This window comes from Phoenix dactylifera, chromosome 2 (assembly GCF_051530095.1).
Source record: "Phoenix dactylifera cultivar Ajwa chromosome 2, Ajwa_hap1_PhDact_Kaust_v1.1, whole genome shotgun sequence".
Taxonomy (NCBI): Eukaryota; Viridiplantae; Streptophyta; class Magnoliopsida; order Arecales; family Arecaceae; genus Phoenix; species Phoenix dactylifera.
Window position 1 is genome coordinate 52,525,775 of NC_143191.1, and position 17,293 is coordinate 52,543,067.

Here is a 17,293-nt window from a genome sequence, read left to right on the forward strand (position 1 = left end):
AAACCTTATGCTTACGGACTGCAGCAAAGAGTAAATGGAGAAAAAACATTGATAAAAGGAGGAAGATTGTTCCAATTATATAAGTTGATGCTTTTTCATGCATTCGAGGGTTTTTTTTTTCTGAAGAGGAAGAAGATTGTTGACGGGCTTGATTGTAAGAACATATAGAAGTATTTTTTTTTTCCATGATATGTTTTATTGTGAACTTGAAATTATCCTCACTAAAGCATTCTTCTTATTTTATATATATAGAAAAACCTTGCTTATCAGCATCTTCTGGGTCAAAATATTACATAAATGTACAAATCTCGAAAATTGAAGTGTACTAAAGCAAATAATGACACTGAACTTTATGATCCTATATCTGATACATATCAGTTATTATACATTACGGTCTAAATATGCTCATAAATTCATTTACAAGATCAAAATAACAATTCCTCCAATTATGTTTATAGGACTGACATAAAAAACTTTGTTAACCCATGGCAAGAAGTGTTTGCCAGCTGAAAAACAATCAAAGAATTACTAGAATTAGATCCGCATAACTCTCAAGTATAATATGAAAATTAAGTATGCTCAATCATGTATTTATACAAATTTTTTAAATTATTTTATTTCTATCCTTTTGGAGGGTAAAATTTATATATAAAGCGAATCTAAGATCGATTGACACGTTCTATGGCTGGTGGTACAGATCATGTTACAATTGCAGATCCGTGGTAAAGATTTTTAGCGACACTTATTAGTACAATTAATGTGGTAATGATCAATCTTTAGTGCCATCATAAAATCATGATTTATTTTTATTATATCATTTGATTTACTGAAAACAAATAAAGTCATTTTTATTAAATAATAGTATTTGTTATATTTTCAACGTTGGAAGATGTAAATTAAATGCAACTTGAAGATGAAACTGGCATTTACAAAATTTTTCATATTTGAAAAGTTGGCTCGGCAGTTAGTTAGTGTTCAAATACTTAATCTTGCAATGGACGCAAAATTCAACAAATTTGCTCTTCTATCTATTATTGGAAAGATACTCAATGGCACCTACACTTTCCAAATATATTTGTTTCACAAAACTTCAATAATAATATTTACAATTTCAAAGTAACCAACATCTTTCAGGAAGGTAGAACTCAACCGAAAAATTTATATCAAAGTTCCAGTGCTAAATCTTCATCCCAAATTTGAGAAAAAGCCGTAATTTCGACTCTCGAAAACAAACTCATGCAGAACTTTTTCGGAAAACACTCCTACAAAACTCTCACCAAGCACAGCTTGGTAATGTATTTTTACTATTAACTTTTTTCCAATTATTTGCTGCAAGAAAAAAACTGATATAATTCTACCTAACAATGACAGAGAGTTGCTAACAATATTGCTTGCATAAAAACCAACAATAACGGTTGCCTCTCCTTCTATTCCATTTATTATCTCTATTTTATTACCAGATAGTAATAATAGTATAATACTCTAATCCAACATTTGCTTCTTTTTTTTATCTTTTTTTTTTTTTTTTTGCTTAAAGCGGGTGCTTCATACAGTGCGTGTATGAATACACCCAATAAGGTTAAAATACAACAACTCGCGGAGTGTCAATGGCAGCTCCCCTTCCCCCGACCAAAAGGAGTACTCTGAGTGGTGGGCCGCGTAGGCAGCCACCCAATCGGCCGCCCTCATTGGCCTTCTTAAATACATGCTTGGCCTGGATGGCCCCTCCATCTCTCATCATCATCACTATGTCGTGGATCAAGGGGTGGTCTGTGCTCTCACCCCTCAACCCCCTCTGAATCCACCCGAGGATCGTGGCCGAGTCGCCCTCCAGAATAATCGAGCTGGCTTTCCGCACCACCCGCGCATGTCGAAGATCCGCCCAGGCTGCTCGCAGCTCTACTCCCGGAACCGATGTGTCAAACAACTGGCAGCCACCGGCGGCCACTACCCTAGAGTGCGGGCCCCGTATGACAAAGCCTGCACCGCCCCACGTACCGCCATCCAGCACCGACCCATCGAAATTGACCTTGAGGAAGCTCGGGGGTGGGGGCTCCCAGGTGAAAAACACTGTCTGAGGAGTTGCCGGAACAGGGGGAACCCCAGGTGTTACACCCCTGGCTATGGCGCGCGCGGGGCGTGCACGGGCTCTGCCATGCGCAGGCCGTGGCACTGGGCGCACGGCCGGGCAGAGCGAGGAAGTGTGCGGCGGAGCACACGCGAGTGGCCAAAGGCCGGCGCTGGCCTGTGCACGGGCTGTGCGAAGGAGGAGCACAGCCGGGCCAGGCGCCGGGGCGTGCGCGGGTGTACGCACGCATGATGGCCACGGGCGCGCAGGAGGCGTGCCGAGCACTTGGCCGTGGCCAGGCCTTTTCAAGGGTGTGACAGTTGGTATCAGAGCCGCGTCGGGAGCGGTTCTTGGAGGATTCTTGGCGGCAGCTCATGGCACAGTGCGCAGGAGGCGCACACCAGCCTTGATGGCAGGGCGGCGGCACCACAAGCCTTGGCGGGTGGCCAAGGCAGGGCAAAACCTGGGTGCAGCCCTTGGCAGGCGGCCAAGGCAGTGCCCAGGCCACTGTGCAGCCAGGCCGTGCGCAGGTGCGCGTACGGCGCGCCCAGGCCAGACCGGGGACGGTGCGTGGGGCGCGCGCACGGGTTCTTGGCCACAGCAGCAGGCTGAGGCGCGCAGGGGGCTGCCGGGCGTGGTGCAAGCCCGTCGACCAGCAGGCTGGCCAGGCCCAACGTGCGTCCAGGGCGTGCGAGCGGGCAGGCTGCGCGTGTGTCGCGCAGCAGAGCGGAGGGGCCGGCCATGAGGAGTCCTTGACGGTGGACTTGGACGATCTTCCGGGTATGGGACCGGGAGAAGGGTCCAAGGCCGCGGGCTTGACCCCACTTTCGGGTATGGGACCGAAGGTGTGGGCAAAGGCCGCGGACAGGCGAGACAACGTGAGGCGGAGGTCCACCATCCGGGTTGCCTTGAGGGGAGCCGTCGACGAGGGCGTCGACTTCTTCCGCTGGGGGAGGATTGTTACACCCCTGGCTATGGCGCGTGCGGGGCATGCGCGGGCTCTGCCATGCACAGGCCGTGGCACTGGGCGCACGGCCGGGCAGAGCGAGGAAGTGTGCGGCGGAGCACACGCGAGTGGCCAAAGGCCGGCGCTGGCCTGTGCACGGGCTGTGCGAAGGAGGAGCACAGCCGGGCCAGGCGCCGGGGCGTGCGCGGGTGTACGCACGCATGATCGCCACGGGCGCGCAGGAGGCGTGCCGAGCACTTGGCCATGGCCAGGCCTTGTGCGCACTGCACAGTGCGCAGGTTGCAGCGCAAACGGCAGTGGCCCTGTGCAGCGGAGACAGGCCGGATCCAGCCTGTGCACAGGGGTGCACGCAGCGGAGTCGTGCGCGGACGCTGGCCCATGCGCAAAGGCGCGCGTGGATGGGTCAAGCGTGGAGGCCAAGAGAGCGCGCGGGGCGCGTAGGCGTCGGCCCACCTGCAGGCCGTGCGTGGGGCACGGAAGGGCGGACGCTGCGGCGTGCGAAGGAGACGCACGCACCAGGCCTCGGGACGGCATGTGCAGTAGACGCGTGCCCAGACTTGGCCGTGAGCAGGCCGGGCGCAGGAGCGCGCGCGGCCAGGCCGAGCGGAGATGCGCGGGCGCGGCGCGCGCACACAGCTGGCGGACCGTGCGCGGGTGTGCACACGGCAGAGCGGCGCTGGTGCGTGCTGGGCGCGGCTCACCTGCGCGCGCGGCCAGGTGAGCCAGGGCTGGGCCTTGCGCTAGGGTAGTGCACGGGGCGCATGGCAGGAAGGACGCGAGGGCCGCGCGAGGGGCGCATGGCCGAAGCCAGACCCTGATCAGCGTGCGCGCGGGGCGGGCACGCGCAGAGACGGCGGACCAGCAGGGCCGCGCACAAGTGCGCGCGCGGCTGAGTGGCAGCAGCGCGAAGGGCGCACGGGGCGCGCCCAAGTCCAGCAAGGCCGCGCGCAGGTGCGCACGCGGCCGAGCGACAAGGCCAGAGCAGTGGCCGGGCGGGCCACTGCTGCGCGTAGGCAGGCAGGCGCGCGCGCGCGCAAGAGGCTGCGGGCGCAGGTGCGCGCCCGCCCAGTTTGGCGCAGTGCGCTGGCCGCGCGCAGGCGCGCGCGGGCGGACCAGGGCGTCGGGCGGCCCTGGGCGGCTGGGCAGACAGCCGCACATGGGCTGTTCCCTCAGCAGGCTGCAAGCGGGCAGTCACATGGGCTGTCCATGGACACTTGGCAGGCTGCGGTGCATTGGGCGGTGGCTGGGCAGCTGGGCAGGAGGAAGCACATTCCTCAACCGCCAAGGAAGCACAAATCTGGGTGAAAGGCCTATTGACCAATGGGAGGTCGTGGAGGGCTTGCACACGGATTGGTTCAGCTTGGGGGAGGCTGCAACCAGATGGCTAAGGGTAGACTATAAAAGGGCCCTAGCCGGATGCGTGAGGAGGATTTTGGCTGAGGACTTGTGGTAGGATTCTAGCTAAGGCATTGAGGCATTCTGAAGGTCCTTGGCCGGGCACTTGCGGAGGCATCCAGGAGGCTGCTGTGGGCACTTCGGGCTGAGGCTTTTGGCCACTTGGGAGGGTTCCAAGTGCTGGCCGAAAGGAGCAAACAGAGGTGAGTGCAGTCCTTGTGGGGATTTCCTTTGGGTGGCTTGGTGAGGATTTCGTATGCCAAAAGAGGGAGGGCATTCGGTCCTAGGAGGAGGCGGGTGCATCCCACGGCCAAAGAGGGTCTTTGGCCGGGCTAAGTGTTAGCCGAAAGGGGGTTTTCAGGGCAAAGAAAGGCTGAATACATGAGTTTTGTATTGAGCTAGCCCCTCGGCTTGTGAGGGCACATTCTTGTATTCTTGGGAAGAAATACACATCCCTTTCCCCTTATCCTCGTGTGCAACATGTTGTGTGTTCATGGGAAACAAAGGTAGCCTAGCCATGCGTTTGGAGTCCACCAGGAGCCTTGTTGGGAGCATCTCAGGCTGAAGGGTTTGGGGCATTTGGGAAGGTCCTAAGTGTAGCCAAAAGAGGCCGAAAAGAGGTGAGATAAGAGGTCTTGGGAGAAGGGCTGAGGTGAGCAAAATCAGCGAGGGGCCTTCTAACCTAGTTATCTACCTAGTCTTGGGGGAGTTGTCTAAGGTGTGGGACTTAGGCAAGACCTTGAGAAGTGGGGGACTTGGTGGCTGTTTTAGAGCCAAACCAAGGGTGCTTAGGGGGTCGATCCTACCCCGGTTTGCACAAGGAGGCTGACCAAGGGCTTGGGCAAGGCCAAGACTTGGTGCCGCACACCGAAAAGAGGGAGAACTCAAGAAAAATTTGGTTACTCCATTCCGACCTTTTCAAGGGTGTGACACCAGGTGTCCCGAGCTGTCAAATGTCTATCTGAAGAAGGGATGGGTTTGATCTCCATGGCCTATGCTCGAGCAAGCTCTGCAACAAACCTCGGTGACACCCTGCGCTCGTCAAGAGTACGAGCATTCCTTACCAGCTAGATCTGATGTGCTGTATAAGTCACTCTGATGCCTTCCTCACAAGTCCACGAACTAGCTAGCCACAGTCGTATCACCCTAAGGAACTGTAGCCGCGCACTCCAAGCCCCCTACGGGATCCCTGTCCATTGCCAGATCGACCTCACCCATGTACACTGGAAAAGCACGTGGTCCACCGACTCCTCAGCTCCACACGTCCCGCACTTTGCGAGGATCCCCCAGCCACGCCTGCTCAGCACTGATCTCTTCGGAAGGCGGTCTCAGAACACCTTCCATAAGAAGAGGGCTACCCTCGAGTGGAGTTCGTACCTCCAGATTCAAGTGCAATCCGGCCCCGGCTCGTGCTCCGGCTGAATAACATGGGAGAGATCTCCCAGTCTAACAGTGGCCCGACTCGAGGTGCCCCACATCCTGACATCTGGCCCCCCACATCCTAGTAACGCAAGGGACCGAATCCTCACAGCTAGGTGTACCCCAAACAAAAGCCGAAGTCTATCCTCGTCCCACTTTGCCTCTCCTGATGCTAGGAGGTCGCACACTCGTAGCTCCTCCACTGTCTTTGTATCAACCATGGTCGGCCAGCACCTCAGGAGAAGGGTATCCACCCATAGATCGTTGGTCACGTCAATACTTCGGCCATCGCCAATCAAACACATGGTGTGTGCTGGCACTGTCGGCAGGTACCTCCCGATCTCGTGCCACATGAAAGAGACTTGACGACCCCTCCGTGCCACCTCTGAAACCCCTCGACCATATCTGGCTGCCATCACCTGACTCCAGAGGCCATGTGGCTTTAACATAAACCGAGCCACGTGTCGAGCAATGAATGCCTCGCGCCTCTCTATGAGGAATTGCACCCCTAGACCACCCTCACTAGTAGGAAGGCAAATCTGCTCCCAAGCCATCAGATGCACTCCATGTCCCAAAAAGAGGCATCTATTCCTAAGAATATGTTTGATTGGTGTAAAAAAAAATCCACTGAAAAAGGAAACCTTTTATTTTCAAAGCTATTTTAAATAATTTTTTGCTGTTACAATTAAACCTGCCACGCAACAGGAGTCCCATAATAGTTTATACGTGGTGGGACCAATAACCGTATACAATTTTTTTTTAAAAGGACACCTATTCTTATGAATTTGTTTGGTTCGTGTTAAAAACAAAAAATCAACGAAAAAAAAATGCAGTAGGCTTTGCTGTCACAATCAAACCTGCCACGCAACACGAGTCCCATAATAGTTTATCCGCGGTGGGACCAATAACCGCATACAAAATTTAAAAAAAGCGACACCTGTTTTTATGAATTTGTTTGGTTCGTGTTAAAAAAAAAATCAAAAAAAAATACAGTAAACTTTTTATTTGGTTAGAGTTTTTTTTTTAAAAAAAATTCCATTGGAAAAAAAACAGCTATGAAAAAACTATTTTTCTACCTTTGAAAATTGAATTTTTTTTAAAATTATCCTTACTTTATAAAAAATTATGAATTATTTTTTTTTTATTTTATTTAAAATATAATAAATATTTTACATAATCTTTTTTGAATTAGATGGTTAACCAAATATAAGCTAATTTGAAATATAATATTTTTTTCATAATAAATTAAATATGCCAAAATTATTTATTTTCGGACACTATATTCTCAAAGACCAATTTCTTAAAAAATATTTCAATATTTTTTCTTCCAAACCAAACGAGTTTTAAGTAATTTTCCAAAATTAAGCAGCCGCAATAAGGAAAAAAAAAAGATAGCAACAAAAAGGACTACTATTTTTCAGTTAAAAATAAAGAGCAGCGAGGGATTCTACCTGGGGTACTATTTATTCAACGGTCGAGATTCAAAGCTGTGGTCGCCGCATCACGTAAGTCGTAAGAAGCGAGGTCTTCGTAACGACTACGACCCTGTTTGGGGGAGCTGTTGGAAGTAGAGCTATTGGAAGTAAAGCTGTCGGAAGTAGAGCTATTATAAAAAGCTGTTTGCTGTTTGGTAACTACATTCGTAAAGTGCTGTGGTACTTTGTTTTGTATTTGATAAACAAACTGGGAAAGTACTTTTGTATGGCAAAATTACCATAAAGGACATTGCATAGTATTATACAACATAATATAATAAAACATATCATATATTAATACATAATTATGCGATATAGTATAATATTTTTGTAATATAAAATAATATTATTATAATATAGCATAATAGTAATTATTAGAGTAAATTAATATTTGGTAATATAACATAATATTAAATTATTTAACATAACATATTAATGTATTATGATATAATATAATATATATTATATTTATAGTATAATACAATAATAAAGGTATAAAATATTATAATTATTAGTATAAATTAATTTCTCATAATATAACATAATACTAAATTATTTAAAATAACATATTAATGTATTATAATGTAATGTAATATAATATAATATTTATAGTATAATACAATAATAAAGATATAAAATATTATAATTATTAGTGTAAATAATTAATAATGTTGAAATATATTTATTTATTATCTTATTTATTTATTCATTCATTTATATAAATATTTATTTATTTATTTTATTTTTTTATTTTTTAAAATTTCTTTTCTTCTCTTTTTTTTCTTTTCTTTTTCTTTTCTTTTTTTTTCTTCTCTTCTTCTCCATCCTTCCTTTCTCTCCGTAAAAGCTGAAACAATTTTTTAGAAAATTTATTAAACACTATTTTTTAGCTAAAAGTACTTTTTGAGTGCTAGAAAGTGCTTTTTGGCCCTCCAAAATTTTTCCCAAAGTGGACCATGATGGGACTCCGTATAAGAGCAGCAGCGCGAAGCTCCCTTACGGTTCTTCGAGTTCGGTCCGGTTCGTTGGCAAACGAAGGCCTCCTTCCTGCTTTTCTATGTTTCTCCTCCTCCTCAAACAAACCCCCATCTTTACTCTGGAAGGTCTGTTGTTGAACAACCCTTCTGCAGCCATTGTTAGACGAAGACGTCGCCGGAGGAGAACTCGAGGGGTTCGGGGATCTTACTACGCTAAGGATTTCTTTTAATCATCTGGTGCCTTTCTCCTTCTTTCTTTCCTTGTTCTTGTTCCTCTTCTTCCAGGTGGGTAATTCGGTGTTCTTCTTCTCTTTCTTCTCTCTCGATTTTATTCTTTTTCCTTTCGAAGTGGGAAGGAGCGTTGCTTTAAGGTTTATATGAAGAGGCTGGGATGATTCTTGGACCAGGGTTTGCTGCATTGTGAAGCAAAGATTGGCTATTTCTGACGGCCACCTGATCTTGGACGGTCTGCTTCCGTTCTGCAGGCAACCGATTGCAGCCCTTTGATTTGGCTGCAGAGAATCAGTAGGCTGGAAGCACAATGCTTGCTGTATTAAATGGTGAATCTGAGCCGCCTCATCCTCTTCCCTTCTTCACTTTTCTAATTTCTTTGTTCCAGATTTTATCTTCAAGGTTCCTTTAATTTCTTTTCTGATCAGTTCTTGCCATGGCTCCGTGAATTATTCATAGAATTATCAATAGCAGCTAGGTAGGGTTTTAGGAACCCTAATTCTCAATTTTTTTAGTTTGTTGTTGAAAATTAGGGATTGTTTGCTTCTTTTTTTTTTGGCTAGAGTGGGCACATCATACTACACGAGTACGAATACACCCAATAAAATATGAAAATAAGACATCATGGAGTGCCTTAGGCAGCTCTTCCTCTTGGGTTCATAGAGTATCCCCCGAATAGCAAATCACATAAGCTGACACCAAATCCGCGGCTCATACCGAGGTATCAGCTGTCTGACAACCATCTGCTGCCACCACTCTCGAACTCGGGTCCTTGATGACAAATTTCGTGCCTCCTCGATGCTCTTCATCCACTACTAACCCATCGAAATTGACCTTAAGAAAACTCGAGAATGGAGGTTACCTTAGCTGAAAATGAGCCTCAAATGTTCCGAACTATCAAAGGCCCACCTGAATAGGTACCATCACTAAACTTCGTTGCCTGTACTCGTGCCCGCGCCACTACAAACCTCGGACATAGGCTGCATTCACTAAAGGTCCGAGCGTTTCTAGCCAGCCAGATCTGGTAAGCAATACAGGTAGCTCCAATGGCCACAGGGCGCTGCTGGAGGCTACTCGACCAGTGCCGGATAACCTGTAAAAACTGGTCCCGCATACTCTAGGCCTCCTGTGGAAATCCTGAAAGACGCTAGGACCTCCTCGCCTACGCATACTGAAACAGCAAATGATCAACCGTCTCGTCGTCCCCACACAACGTACACTGGGAGGTATCCTCGCCCCATGTTTGCTCAGCAACGATCTCGTAGGAAGGCGGTCCCAGACTACCTTTCATAGAAACAGCGTCAGTCTCGAGTGTAGACCTAACCGCCAGACCCAAGCACAATCAGGGCCTGCCTCGTGATCCTGCTGTAGGGCCTAAGCGACATCCTCCACCCTGACTCTAGTCCTACAGGATGATCGCCACACCCGGACATCCGGTCCCCCACACCCTGCACTAGGAGAAACTACACGCGCTCGGCAAGGGGGTCTCCGAATACCTGCCATAGCTTGTCCCCATCCCACTCCTCTCCTCCTGGGACGAGAAGGTCACATACCTGCAGTCCGTCATCCGCCTCTATGTTAACCATAGTCGGCTATAAACTCAGGGGTAGGGGCATCTACCGACGGGTCCCCCACCACATCGATACTCCTCCTATCACCATTTACCCATCTGGTATTTGCCCAAATAGTTGGCAGATACCTCCCAATCTCACGCCACATAAAGGAGATAGTCCGTCTGCGGTGGGTCATTTCCGCCGACCCCACACGACCATATCTCGCTGTCATGACCTGACTTCACAACCCCTGAGGTTCCATGACGAACCGCACAGCGCATTGGGCAAGGATCGCCTCTTGCTTCACCCGGAGAGACTGCACCCCAAGGCCACCCTCCCAAAGAGGCCGGCAAACGCTCTCCCAGGCCACCAAATGCACCCCACGACCCCTCCATACGAACCTCACAGAAAACTCTAGAGAAGCCTCTCGATCCTGGTCAACACTGTCTGCGGTACCACCGTATTGGCCATAAGGTATACAAGCATCGAGCTCAGCACTGACCCGACCAATGTTAATCTGCCCATCATGGAAAGAGACGACGCCCGCCAGCCCTCCAGCCTGCCCTGAACCCGATGCATCAAGCCGGAGCACTCCGAGACCCGCAACCTCCTGCTAGGGATTGTTTGCTTAGGATTAGGGTTTATAACATTTTTTTTAAAGGTTTGAATTTATTTCCTTCTAACATGTTCTCTGTTTCTTTGATTCGTCTTGCTTATTTTCTTTTTACTTCATTTTTTTCCCGAAGGTGTTGGTCTTGCATGGATTCCTCTTTTCTTCATTATTCTTTATTGTTTCACTTCTTTTTCCAAAAGAGCATGATCGGCTACAGCTTGAAAAATCCCCAGTGTTACTCTGCAAATGGAAGTCCTTCTTCTTGCTACAACCTGGTTCTGGAAGCTGGTTTCTGTAATGCTGTTCCCCCTTGCTTAGAGGCTGATCAGTGTTTATGTTTTGTTATCATTATTTATCTAAGTCTCCTTTTTTTCAGGAGTTGTAGGAGCTTCCCTAGAAATTTCTCTGGTGCTCGTGCTAAACAAGGTTAGCCACTTCGACTTTCCCTTGACGATGTCCTTTATCCTGTCTATAGCTAATATGACCCTTTGATTAAGATGTTGCTGCCTGTTGCATTTATTTTTCTTAATCTTCGTAGTTATCTCAGTAGATGTAGCGGTAATTTGCTCCATTTTGTGCTTTTATGCTTCAAGCATGTTGATCGTATTATCGATTGCTATCAAGTGGTGGTGTCAAGGGCTACTGCATAAATTTCCACACAATCTGTTTGAATTTGATTTGCCCTCTGTCCACTATACCCATCCATGAATTAATCATTTTTTTTAACATACCAGTATCATTTGTGTACAGGAATTAATTTTTTGACCACATATTCTTCATAGCAATTCCAAACAAAAGTCCAAACTTTTTCTATTCTTGTAAAATTAAATTTGGAAATTTTGTAGCTATCCTCTTCTATCATAAAAACTTAATTGATGATTAGATGGAAGCGGAAATAAAATGTTAATGTTGCCCAAGGTGACAAGCCAAGAGGGGGGGTGAATTGGTTTCTCTTAATTTTTACTATCTTACTTCTGTCAATTGATGAGTGAGTGAAATTAGAACAATGCACAATACAAACACACAAGAAGTATAGTGGTTCGGTGTTCTCCTAAGCACCTACGTCCACTCCCCAAGCGACCCCTTGGGAATTCACTATAATCTCGCGGATTACAGTTGGATTGTTTTCCGGGCTCACAATCCAAAAACCTTTACACTTTGGTTTTCCGGGATCACCAAGAACCTATGTTGGTTTTACGGGCTCACCAACGAACCTTCACAATTGGTTTTACGGGTTCACCAATAAACCTACACCGTTGGTTTTGCGGGCTCACCAACAAACCTTTACAAGGTGATTAATAAAAAGAAAGAAGAAAGTTAAAGCTCCTAGATGAGCAAATATAACATATAAGCTACAAAGAAGAGTTTAGAGAATAGTTATCGCTTGATGAAACTTCTCTCTTCTTTGTCAAGAATGCTTCACTCTTCAAGGGTGGATGGAGCTCTTAATATCTCTTGGAATCTGCTCAACCACTTTCTTTTGACTCTTGAATGAAGCACTTGGATGAAGAAGATTAGGGCACTTGTCTTTCTTGTGTAAGCTTTGATATTTTTGCAAAAGGATGTTTCCTCTGATGAATAGTGTCACTTTAAATAGTTTCCTTCATCCATTGGACAAGCCCCAATGGTTAGAATTCAAAAACTAGCCGTTACTCACTGTTGGGAGGTCTGAAAGTACTTCTGCAGAACTAGCCGTTATGCTTCTGTCTGTGCTTGGGTCGACTCAACTTTTACTGGGGTCGACCCAACTTTCACTTGGGTCGACTCAAGCATCATTGGGGTCGACCCTCTCAGAAACCACAGAACCTTATTTCAGCCTTCCTTCACTTGGGTCGACTCAACACTTTTTGGGTCGACTCAAGGTTCAGTTGGGTCGACTCAACTTCCACTTGGGTCGACCCTCTCAGGGTTTCCAGAGAACCTATTTTTGAATGTCATTGCCTTTGGGTCGACTCATGTTAACTTGGGGTCGACTCAAGTTTGGGTCGACTCAAGTTTCATTTGGGTCGACCCTCTCAGGGTTTCCAGAGAACTGTTTTCTTGAGGCTTGAAGATTGGGTCGACTCATCCTTTGCTTGGGTCGACCCAAGTACTGTTCATCCGTGCCATTTTTGCAGAAGTATGCCAGATGGTTTCTTGATGTGCCGGGGTCGACTTAATCAATCTTGGGGTCGACTCAATCCACACTTTGCTGCAACTTAAGGTTAGATTCATCCATATAATCAATGAAATAATCTTTAAACAATTTTGAATATATGTCATGGTAGTGCTACATACTCCAAACAATGAAAATTACTATTGTCCACTTAAGAGTATGTTTCACTTGAAACTTTGCCGAATTAGAATTTAGAATTCACTATCCCTTTCCTATCATAAATTTTATCTCATTAATAATCATTGAAATACATCTTAATCTCATTATACTAATGTATCGGGAGTGACAGACTTGTTAATGATGTATCGAATTAACTTGTAACATACTCTTAATCATTGTATTAATCATCAAAATACCACTATCATCCTCAATCTCTCCCTTTTTGATGATTACAAAATATTGAGTATGAGCCTATTGATACTTATCTTAAAATTAGTTTTAGAAGGGCTCAAGTTGCTGAATTTCAGCTTTTCAAATTTGAGAGTGAAGTGTCCCCCTACTTCATCCAAATATTTCCAATTTGACCTTTTGAATTACTCCACCTTTCTTTTATATTTTATTAAAGATGAAACTTCAAAAATTTGAGATAAAGCATGAGTTCAGATTATGTATCAAGGTGTGAAAGGTATGTGCCAAATTCTGAAATTCTATGTGCCAAATTCTGAAATTCGATTTAAATCTTAGACTTTAACATTTTCATTGTTACAAATTGCTCCCCGTTAAATGTATACCCTTTCCTATTATAATTTTCAACTTGTTTGTCAACTTATTTCTCTTTCCTTGCTTCTCCCCCTTTTTGTTATCATCAAATAGGTGCATGGGAATAGATAAGTAGACACAATAATTAACAAACATTTCAGTTTCATTGATCAAAATGGAACATTGTAGTACAATAATGCCAAAACAAAACAAATACAATGTTCCTCAATCAAAGTACAAAGTACATGATCAACACAAAATACATATGAGAACTAGATACATATCCTAGGCTCTAATCATAATGCTAATATCAGCCTAGGGGGTATCTAATGGCTGTGATCTAGTCCTCATCCTCCTAGCATAAGTGGCGAGGGAAGGTCGAGCCTGATGGGACTGATTCTGGCGTGGAGCTCGGTGAGCTGGATGACTCTGTGCCGAAATCTCTGACTCAGCTGCCTGGGGCACAGATGGTCCATTAACCTCTCTCTCTCTCCGTAGAGCTCCTATTTGCTCTCTAAGATCGCTAATCTCAGCAGTCATAATATCCAATCTGCTCGTCAGTCCATCAGTGATAGTTCTCGTCTGAGCTGACATAAGCTCAGTCATCCTACTCCAAAACTCATCTGTGTATCCCGCAGGAACAGATGATGAAGGTCCAGCCTCTGAAGGTGCTGTAGGATGATCCGTAGGCTCCTCATCCTCAGGGATGGGGTCTCCAATCTCTGGTGCATCACCCTCTGGTGCATCACCCTGAATCCCAGCTCCTGCACGTACCCACTGCCCGTTCACCTTCTCATAACCCATGCGAATAAGGGATCGTGCAGTGTATGTGTCAGTGAATAGTAGATGCCTGGAGATCTCTCCCTCTACTGATATATCATGCTGTCGGAAGATCAGGGTGAGTATCATACCATAAGGCAGGGAGACTCTGGAATTGCATATGACCTTTCTCATCTGCCTGAGTATCATAGCTGGGAGGTTCAGGGGAATGCCCTGAATAATGTGCTCCATGACGACCAGGTCTCGCTCAGAAATGAGATCAAATCTCCTGCTTTTCGGAAACAAAATCCGACCTATGAAGTTGTGCAACAACCTCATTTCAGCTGAAAGAGAGCTTGCTATTACATTTTCTGAATAATCAAAGTCTTCATTCTCAAGAATCATCTGCAAGACTGCAAGGCTCTCAACTTATTTTCGGGCTTTTCTGGAGTTGCTCCTTCGCAGGGGAGATGAAGCAACTCACTCAAACTCTCTTCTGAAACCCTAACCCTTACCCCTCGGACTTCAGATATAAGCCCTCCCATTCCAGTTTTCAGGAAGGCATAGAACTCACGAACCAATCCTGGGTAGATCACCACATCTAGGGAGCAAAGATACTCCCATCCTTGCCTTCGGATCCATTCCCCCAAACGGAACCCTTCTTGATCCAAAAACTCGGAGTGGATCCTTCTTTCCGTGGTAACCGGTCTTCCCGCAAATTTCGCAAATTGGACTAAAGGGGAGGGAGGAGGAGGAGGCTCTACACGTGTCTCACCTTGTGGAGGCACTGTAAAAGCCTCTGTAGCAGCTCTATCCGCACGGGTGGTCCGTGAAACCCTCCCGGATCGCTTGGCTACGGCTCTCTTGGGTCCTATTTCTTTAAGATCTTGATCTAATCTACTGTTTGGAGATGATTGGAAGAGATTTGAGAGTGGGGAATAAGATTTTCGGAAGAGGACAAAGAGAATATAGTGCCCTAGATAGCTTACGGGTCCCTCTTTTAACAGTGGGGTCCCGTCGTTGGGTCGACCCTAGATTTTTCTTGGGTCGACTCAACGTTGGGTCGACCCTATTCTGGGTTGGGTCGACCCAAGTTCAGAAATTTTTCTTTCTCTTCCTTTTTCCTTTTTAAAAATTTTTCTTTCTTCCAATCCTTGCAAATTCTTACTGGGACAATGATATATGAGTTAGAAATCTATAGATGACTAGTTTGACTAATGTTTCATGGGTTTTTAGAAATGGGAGGAGAGTATCATGATACAGTTTTCTCCTTTTTATATCTCATCAATCAAAAGGATCACATATGCCTAATTCCCTCCTTAGCATGCAAAATCTATCTTCGCTCAAAGGTTTTGTGAATATGTCAGCTAATTATTTCTCAGTACATATATGCTCAATACAAATATTTTCATTTTGCACATGATCTCTAATAAAATGATATCTTATTTCAATGTGTTTGGCTTTAGAGTGCTGAACCGAATTTTTAGTAAGGTTGATGGCACTAGTATTATCACACTTTATAGGAATGTTATATAGTTTAATTCCATAGTCCTCTAGTTGTTGCTTAAGCCATAATACTTGAGCACAGCAACTGCCGGCGGCTATATATTCGGCTTCAGCCGTTGACAGTGCTACTGAATTCTGCTTTTTGCTAAACCATGATACCAAATTATTTCCTAAAAATTGACATGTTCCACTAGTTCTCTTCCTATCTAATTTGCATCCAGCAAAATCTGCATCAGAGTAGGCAAGCAATTCTAGACAGGAGTCTCTTGAGTACCATAATCCTATGTTTGTAGTCCCTCTCAAATATCTAAGGATTCTTTTAACAGCACTTAAATGTGACTCCTTAGGATCTGATTGGTATCTAGCACATATTCCCACACTAAACACTATGTCTGGTCTACTAGCAGTAAGGTAGAGCAAGGATCCAATTAATCCTTTATAAAGCTTCATATCAATACCTTTTCCTTTCTCATCTTTGTCTAGCTTACTAGTGGGATTCATTGGGGTGCCTACTCCCTTGTGATTTTCATTCCCAAACTTCTTTAATATTTCCTTTGTATACTTAGTTTGATGAATGAAGATACCTTCTTTAATTTGTTTGATTTGTAACCCGAGAAAGAAATTTAGTTCTCCCATTAAACTCATCTCGAATTCTCCTTGCATTAAATTAGCAAACTCTTTGCAAAGATTGTCATCTGTGGCACCAAAAATTATGTCATCTACATATATTTGTACCACTAGCAGATTTTTGTCTTCTCTTTTAAGAAAAAATGTTTTGTCTACATTTCCTCTACTGAAATCATTATTCAGTAGAAATTTGCTTAGTCAATCATACCAAGCCCTAGGTGCTTGTTTTAGTCCATATAATGCCTTATGTAGTCTAAACACATGATTTGGCAATTCATGATTTTCAAAACCAGGAGGTTGCTTTACATATACCTCTTCCTCTATAAAACCGTTTAAGAAGGCACTTTTTACATCCATTTGATACAACTTGAAATCAATGAAACATGCAAAAGCTAGAAGTAACCTAATAGCCTCTAATCTAGCCACGGGAGCAAATGTTTCCTCAAAGTCTATCCCTTCTTCTTGATTGTATTCCTTAGCTACAAGTCTAGCTTTATTTTTTATAACTACCCCATTTTCATCTAATTTATTTCTAAAGACCCATTTTGTTCCAATTACAGAGTTATGCTTTGGTCTCTCAGTTAATGTCCATACATTACTTCTTTTGAATTGATTTAATTCTTCTTGCATAGCATTTATCCAATTGGTGTCTTTTTCAACTTCTTCATAAGTCTTAGGTTCTAACTGTGAAACAAAAGCAAGATAATCATTTAAATTTCTGAGAGAGGATCGAGTTCTTACCCCTTGAGATGGATCACCAATGATTAAGTCTTTAGGATGTCCATATGCATACCTCCATTCCTTTGGCAAGTCTTGAGATTGTGGTGGCACGCGATCATTTTCCTTATC

General features: G+C 45.0%; 1 long non-coding RNA gene across 1 annotated transcript; it reads left to right on the plus strand.

Annotated features, from left to right (window-relative positions):
• Positions 1-8,330: 8,330 nt before the first annotated feature.
• On the plus strand, positions 8,331-12,014 carry LOC149768397 (uncharacterized). The gene is made up of 2 exons (XR_016399563.1): positions 8,331-8,586; positions 8,709-12,014. It is a non-coding gene; the product is annotated as an uncharacterized LOC149768397 (long non-coding RNA).
• Positions 12,015-17,293: the final 5,279 nt, after the last annotated feature.